This window comes from Melanostigma gelatinosum, assembly GCF_949748355.1.
Source record: "Melanostigma gelatinosum genome assembly, chromosome: 16".
Lineage (NCBI taxonomy): Eukaryota > Metazoa > Chordata > Actinopteri > Perciformes > Zoarcidae > Melanostigma > Melanostigma gelatinosum.
The window spans coordinates 12,013,590-12,021,767 of record NC_136649.1 but is presented as its reverse complement, the minus strand read 5'-3'; positions in this window follow the sequence as shown (position 1 = coordinate 12,021,767).

Genomic DNA, 8,178 nt, shown 5'->3' with positions numbered 1-8,178 from the left:
TCGAAAGTTGGAGAGGTAAAAACGCTTCCCTCTGAAGTTCCACGTGGGATGATGCGGTGACGATTTTGTGTTTTGAAATGAAGAGCTTTCTCTCCCATGTGATGCCCGGGTGAACCAGGAAGATGAGATAAGCTTTGAAATGGGGAATTTAATCAGAAAAGTCCACTAAAAGTTAATGAAATAGTTTGGCATTTTGGGTAACACACTCATTTGCTAACTTGTTGAGAGTTAAGATGTGAATATGGACACCACTCTTACATTTATCTGTTCAATACAAAGCTGGAGCCAGCGCGTGGTTAGCTTAGCTTAGCATAAAGACTGGAAACAAGGGGAAGGAGCTAGCCTGGATCTGTCCAAACGTAACATAACTGGTCTACTAAAGCTCACTAATTCAGACGGCATATCTCGTTCTTTTGATCTGTACAGAAAGTCTACGACTACACACTGTGGTTTAATGCGTGGTTAGGTTATGGGCTATATTTCTTGGCTCGGAAACCACGTGTCTGACACATAGACCAAACAGTTTGCCACTATATGAAACAGAGGAAATCTGTTTTCCATATTTAGAGAACCTGGAACCAGCAAATACTTAGCATTTTTTAATAATAAAGTCCTCACTAATGAGACAACACATGTTATGTCAGCTAAGGAAGTAGGCTAATTAGCTCATCAGTGCAGCCTGTTTTTATTCCCTTTATATTCTCTTTCATTCTCCACATTCTCAAGAGTGTCTCCTGGAAATGACTCTGGCTTAGCGCCCAAATCAATCAACTCCTTTAAGTCTCATTATCCTGTGTCATTGTGGATGAATAGAATATAAATAACTATGTCAGAGTAGCAGTTTGTTTCCGGTATTGAAAACATCATTATGAAAGCTGAAACCAAATGTAAGCTCCCAGAAGACATCAGCCAAAGACAGAGTCATTATGTGGAGGAGTTTCAATCCATTTCAAAAAGGGAATAAAAAGAAGCAGAGAAGCGGGGAGATGATTTGACAACAGGAGACGGATGGGAAACAGAGACCTTACACAGAGAGAGAGAGAGAGAAGGGGAGATGGAGCGAGAGGGTAGCGGTACCTGAGCAGCTCCTTGATGTATCTCCACTCTTAAATAATGATATGAATATTTTGTTGAGGTGGCCTCTCACTGGAAATCTCAGCGAGTCCCTGCAATTGTAAAGCCCTGGGGCTTCAATTATTCAAGTATCATTCTTTTAACAATATTTTTCCATCACAGGGCAATTTAGCCAGGTCGTAAAATCTGGACTTTTCTGCCTCGTCTGCCTCTGAAAGCACTCATCTCAGCGTGTGAGGGGAGGAACACATCCACATCTAGGACAGAGACACCCACGGCTAGACCAGGAGAGAACAAAGACAGCAAGGAGTGGGAGAGAAAAAGGTGGGAGGAAACCAAATTCAGTCACCTTTTTTTATATGACTGACGACACACACACTCACGTCTCCTTTTGTGTTTGTAATGTCATAATTACTTCCTCTATTTTGGATAATTTATGGTCGACTACGTCAGAAACTGGATTTGTGAACTGTGCAGGGGCTAAGTTCAGTGCAGATAATGCCAAAAAAAGAAGAATCTGAAATCGAAATGAGCTGCAGATATAAGCGCTGAAACACACGTGAACACTTCCGTTCGCCCAGAGTAAGATCCCTGAGGTGCAGAGCAGAGATCAGAGACACCTCGCATCCAGTTTGAGTAGAGAGATATCTTGCGGCTAAGCAAACACACCCCTTACCTAAAGAAGTCACCATCTGGGGGCCAGCATGCTCTACGCTGCAAAGCCCCCTGGGAAAGCAAAAAAAGACTTGACATCAGTTATAACCGTAATGCCAGGAGACGCCTCGGGCCCCGGCAGTGATGTGGTCAGCACTGCAGCTACAGTAAATGAGTCTTTTTGGTTTAAGGGGTCAGATGGATCATCTTCATTCACATTATAAATTCATTAAGTGGCTCTTATAGCATTCATCACCCCTGTGTTTATGGACCGCCTCATAGGTTATTATCTAAGATATTGGTTTGATTGTTTGGTGCAACACACGTGTGGTATGAAATCTAGCATATAGAACATGCATATTACAATACATCAGAATAAAAGCAGATATACCCATGCAGGACAAAGTACAGATTGTACGGTCAGTAATTCCCACAAACTCTAGAAATGAATGTTGTACAATTGCTTTTTCTTTCTATTTGTCTTTTAGTAGAGTAATGCAAACAGTCTACTGTGTATTGAGTAGTCATAAACAGGAAAAAGATGGAAGATAAACCCATCTTAAATCGATTTACTCACCTGCCCAAATTATACCAATTCCGGATGCACACGGTTGAACGTAATGTCAAACAGTACAGACGACCGCTCAACACGATAAACACGTGAATGAATACTTTTCTGGTACAAATACAGCTAATGTTTTCACTGAGTGGGCGGCTGGAGGTCAAATTAGCAGCCGTTACATCGCTGATTAGCCTCCTTTCTACTCAATTAGGCGGATGAATTGATACGCAGAGCCGTTAAGTGGCGCGTGGAGGATTGTAAAGCCTTACCTTACAGATTGAAGGAAATCTCAGCAACCTGTTTGAGACACCGTTTCTTTTTCTTTTTTATCAAGTGCGGTCGGTCCAGTGTCGTATGCGTTTCTGCACACAATAAAGTCCGGTGATTTCCTCTCCAGCACCAGTCATTAAAGACGCTCGGAGCCCCCCTGCGCTCGCTCTACAACCGGAACCATCACGTCATTATCTGCGGTCGGTTATCCCCCCGGTTCACTCACAGCCAGGTGCCAGTGAGAGCCAGGTGCCAGTGAGGGCCTGTGGGAAATATCATGGCATTCTCCACCTTTGTGAAGCGCTGGACACGGACGAGACGAGGCGGCAGTACGGTTGCCGAGTGTCACCGCTCGGCATGGCTGCGTCCTCAGCGCGGTTCCCGGAGGGGGCGGCTTGGCACCCGCTGCCGCCGGTCCCGGTGGGGCGGGGTGAGGAGAGGAGAGCAGCGGTGGGAGCGACATTGTCAGCTTTACACCGTGTGATATCACTTTACCGGGAGGGTGGCAGCGGGTGGCGGAGGTGTGGACAGGGGGTCGTCACCACCCTGAGATGAAAGCGTAAAGCTGGTGGAATAACTCGGTGTGGTTTGAACAGTGGTGGTGGAGGATCACGCTGCTTTGTTGAAGGAAATTTCCAAATTACCATCCAAAGCCTTGACCTCTATGTATTTCTTGATTCTGCAATCCTTACGTGTTACTTGCAAGAGACACCCGTCTCAGTGAGTTTCACAAGGTTGAAAACATGGTGGCAAATCTCACAAGCTGCCCAGCAAATTTCATGCAAATCTTCTTTTTTTTTTGGAGCTATTTTGACAGAAAATGGTAAAAACCTATTATACAGTAAGAGGAGCAGTGGGAAATAGAGAAGTTTAAGAAAGCTACTTTTAAAACTCTGTTAAAGTAAAATTGGCTTTTTTCTTTAAAAGATGAATTTAAGAATCCCCAATATGCAAGTGATCTTACATAAGCTACAACTTCAAAATGAGTTAAAAGTTCCGCTTAGAAATGGAAAAAGCAAAGTTAAAGCTATGTGAGAACCAGACTCTTTTTTCAGGAATGCCCTCATCTCACCCGCAGTGAAAGTACACATGGTACACTGCATTGAAATATAATATTCTTTATAATGGCTTAAAGATCTTATAGTTTTATTAATGGTTTGCTGATACTCTGCAGATCAGTCTTCAGCCATGTTTTAAAGAAACTTTTGGGTTGCCAGATTGTGTAAAAATCTCTCTTAGATATGTTTATTGGACACTTTGTGTTTTTAGGACTTTTGTAATCAGGAAGTCATGCTCCAATGCCCCATTTCACTTCTGACCTTGTGGAAAAAGAGCTGCAAACATGGACGGAGGAGGATCTGTCATTTGGCAGTCAGTTAATAGGGGATCCCCTCTCAATACACGACACAGTGTGCACATAACACACTTAATAAACATGTCCCATAGATCTCAAGAGATGGCACTCAACACTGAAGTTCCTTGGGTCCTCAGACATACACTCGCCAAGTGAGAAGTCAAGCGGATGAACTGTTGTTGAGAAAATCACAAGACAGACATACAGAGACTCCTTACATTTGAGTTAGATTCATTAATGTTTACCAGCGGCCACCTGGCAACCAGAAAAAAATATTTTTTGAATTGTGAAATGATCTATAAATCACAACTAAATGATCATTTTAAAGGGTGCCTTATGAGAAATTGGTACTATGTAGAAAAGCGATTCATTTCACTTTAAATGAGTAAAAATGTTAAAATTACACTAAAAAGATGTTTCAAGCCAGTCTTCTGCGGTTAAGACAGGAAACTAACATCTCAGGTAAGAGTGCCTCGCAGTTACATCTCGAGGGAAACCAGATTGGGTGAGTGCATGCTGCTGTCCGTGGTGCTGAAGTTCAGTACGAGAGAAAAGGGCAAACACAATCACCTCTTTACCTCAGACACATGTAACTAAAGGATTATCTTGTTACACCATCTTCCTCTTTCTAATTGCCTAAAGCAGCTGGAGCCAACCATCGCAGACTGCTCCTGCAAACAAGATCCATCTTGACCATAACACCCATATAATGAGGAGATTTAGCCATGGCTACATTTGTTTAAGTATAATCTTGATGCAGAAAAAAAAGGGCTCATCTGTTTCGCATTTCACTGCGTCTGTTGCTAAGTTAAGATAGCTTTGTGGCAGGGGGCTGATGAAGGCAAGCCAGTGGGGAGTTCTAAGATTACTGCTCAAATTGAATAAAGGAGTCGACACAATACAGCGGCTTAGACGATACGCACCACTGCAGTGGTTCATTCAAAACCAGCACACAGAAACACACACGGCACACAAACATGCGTGAAACTTGGCCAGCCCCTTTCTTGAACGTCTCTTCCTCCATCTACCTTTCCTATCATTTTCTCTCGGTTACACAAACACAAAACGGCTCAGCAGCCACTCCGCGTGGCCCCTGCCTCATGGCTTGAGTTCATTATTGCCTTGGCAGGGTTCCTCAGATGAAATTAGAATAACAGGAATGACACAAAATGTGGCAGTGGAAAGTTTACACAGGGTGAAGGGGGGGAGAGAGAGAGAGCGAGCGTGTGCTGAACAAATCGAATCTCCTCTGATTCATGGGCAAGCTTGTCTGCATGCATTTGTGATACACCTCCTCTCTGTGTATGTACTCCGTGTAAGAGATGGAGACAGAGTGTGAATGAGAAAGAATGGCTTCAGACAGTAGAAGACAGCATGAGCACAACTCTCCGGGACAAAGTCACAAAGCCTTTTTTTTTTTTGCACGACCACCAGTTAGTGTTGACAGCACAGGCGGAGCTCATTTAGTGGCAATACTACTTGTGACACAGTTACATTCTCCAAAGCCTGAATTATGACTTCAGGCTTCCTGGTCCGAATAAGTGCTGAGGCACCGCAGCTCGCTGTTGCACAGGCAGACAGTGGAGGAAGGCAAATTCTCATTTTCCTCAAAAGCACAGATAACAGCAGTGTTTTTCCCTTTGTTTTGGTTTTGTATGAATCATTTTTAAAACGTTCATTCTCCTTTTATATATGGACTACAGGTATAAAGGATGATGCGTTTGTTTAGCCAGTCCACCACTTTGGTCCTGACTGAAATATCTCATCAAGTATTGGATGGATTGCCATGAAATTTGCAGATATTCATGCTCCCAAGAGGTTGAAACTACTGATGATCCCCTGTGCCATAATGAGGTAGAGACGTGTGGCTTTAAGGGAAATAACTTGGTTACTCAACTTTTTGTCCATAATCAGGTTACAATTAATCCAATACTAAAAACTAATAATCAATCATCCACACCTGTAATTTGTGTTTAGCACTCATTAACTACGAATGGCAAATATTTAAGTATGTTTGCAGGCTTATCTTTAGCAGTTTGTTCTAAGCACTGCCAAAGTTCATCCTCACAGAGCAGTATTGCCACCGTACATTCGTTTCTTTGTAAATGCAAAAAGGGCCAAAAAATGAAATATGCAAGTTATAAAGTATTTGTGACTAAAGTTATACAAGTATAATATAAGTGAATTATTTCTGAAAAGAGAATGTGGTCAAGATGTCTCACTGCAAGCACAAGATGACGACATCTTTTATTTCCAGCAACGGGAAAAATTGCCTGCAATCCAGTGAGAGACGGCAACAAGGACAATATAGCTACAGTAAATCTTGCACTAGTAAAACCAGCAGCTGATTTACTCCTCAATAAAACCCCTTCTTATACAGCACCTCTACAGAAGAAGGATTAAACTAATGGAAACATCACATAAAAAAGGCTTCAACTCTGAAGTAACTTAATTCAAGATGGCTGAATGCCTGGTAGCATTGCAGCAGGTTTAAAAGAGCTCTAACAGTCGCCACTCTATCACAAGGCCAAATAGTGTTTTCAGTATCACCAGAACAGTCTCTTGCCTCCGAGCAATGAAACATCACTAGCAGTGTGTGAAAACAACTTCTTCACTGAAACTAAAACGTGTCCATACCGTTCACAGAATCAGTTATCTACTGTAGGCCAAGTGTCTATATCTTTAATATCCTGTATTCTCCACAGAGGAGATTAAGGAAGCTCATCAACCAGGGAGGCACAGCTCCGATCTCAATAAACCGAAAGCTCATTAAATTGGTTTGTCATGAAAGCTCTGTGGGACTGTACAGTAGTGTGAATTGCTACCATATACTCAGAACCTGTCAAGTGCTAACACATCAAGAACTGGGAGTGTAACGCATTACTAACATACTGCTGCTTCCTTAGTCTCTCTCTTTCTCAACAGAAGCACTGCGCCCAAATGTCCCCCTCAGCTTACATTAATTCCAGATTGGACACCCTGAAGCAGACTTCCACTGAAACCAAAAAATCGGAATTATATACAGTGTGCTTCTTTGAGCCCTCACCCCAACCGATACCAAGGTTAACAACGTGGTTGTCCACCTGCCACTAATTAATGAAGTTACCATTGTTTGTACTTCATGGTGAATGAAGCCAAGCTAACTGACGCATTACACCAGTATTTGGCCGGTGGCTGCTGCCAATTTTCACCCTTAACAAGGCCCCCGTCTTTCCTGATTGAACAGGACTATTTCCTTGTACATAGTAGAGCGATGAGCCCTGCAGCTAAGCACCAACATCGTGTGGAAGTCCTCCCAGAAGCGTAGGTCGGATGCATATACTTATGGCCGGACAGCGTACCCGCAGTACCAACAAAGCTGTTTATGTGGACAGACTGGTTTGCCATCCTACAGGTAGCACACTTCCCGTTATGTGCGAGGCTACTGCAGGTGAAGACTTTGCTACACTATGAGGCTTCCCCGTGGGCATATTAGTCAATTATGTTAACACGCTCTGCTGTGCTGGGCTCCAGATTAGTTTTTAATTACATTTAACAGTGCAGAGTGTCACCAGCCACCAGCCCTACACAGTATCCGGCCTGCAACAACCTTTTCCTCAGGGAGAAGGTAAGAGAGTCTGCGAGTAGCTGAATGTACAATTTACACATAAATTAAACCTGTGGTAATTAAACAGCTGACGGAATACTGAGTCACCAGCATGCAAACACGTCTGACTTCAAAAAAAAGACGTGCTTGATTTGCGCACACTGGATTCTAGCAATACTCTGCCGTCTGCAGTGTTTGTGTGGTTTGGTTTGATGTGTATGTTAAGAAGTCGCATGTGTCAGATAAGCTGGCAATTAGAGAGAAAACAAATCAAAAAAAAAGTCAAAATAGTGTAAATGTAGATGACTTCCACCTTTAGTATGAGCTGGTAGAGTAAATCAAATCCACTAAAAAATGAATCTAAATAAACTGAATTGCAGACTTGACATTTCACAAGTTGTGGTACTTTTTCCTGCTTAATAGATTCAAGCAGTGGCGGCTGGTCAATAGAGGGCAATGAGGCATGGCCCCACCTTGAGCCACACAAAAATAAATAAATAAATATATTATAATAATAAATTATACAAATTGTCAATATTTGTATTTTTGAACTGTGGAATGTACCCAGTAATGTGTAAAATGTGATATCTGCGCAAAATATATGCTTTTCCTGCTCGTGCTCTCCGCCTGTGTGAACGACACGTCTGAGAACGCGCATCTAGGTGGGCCAAATCGTTT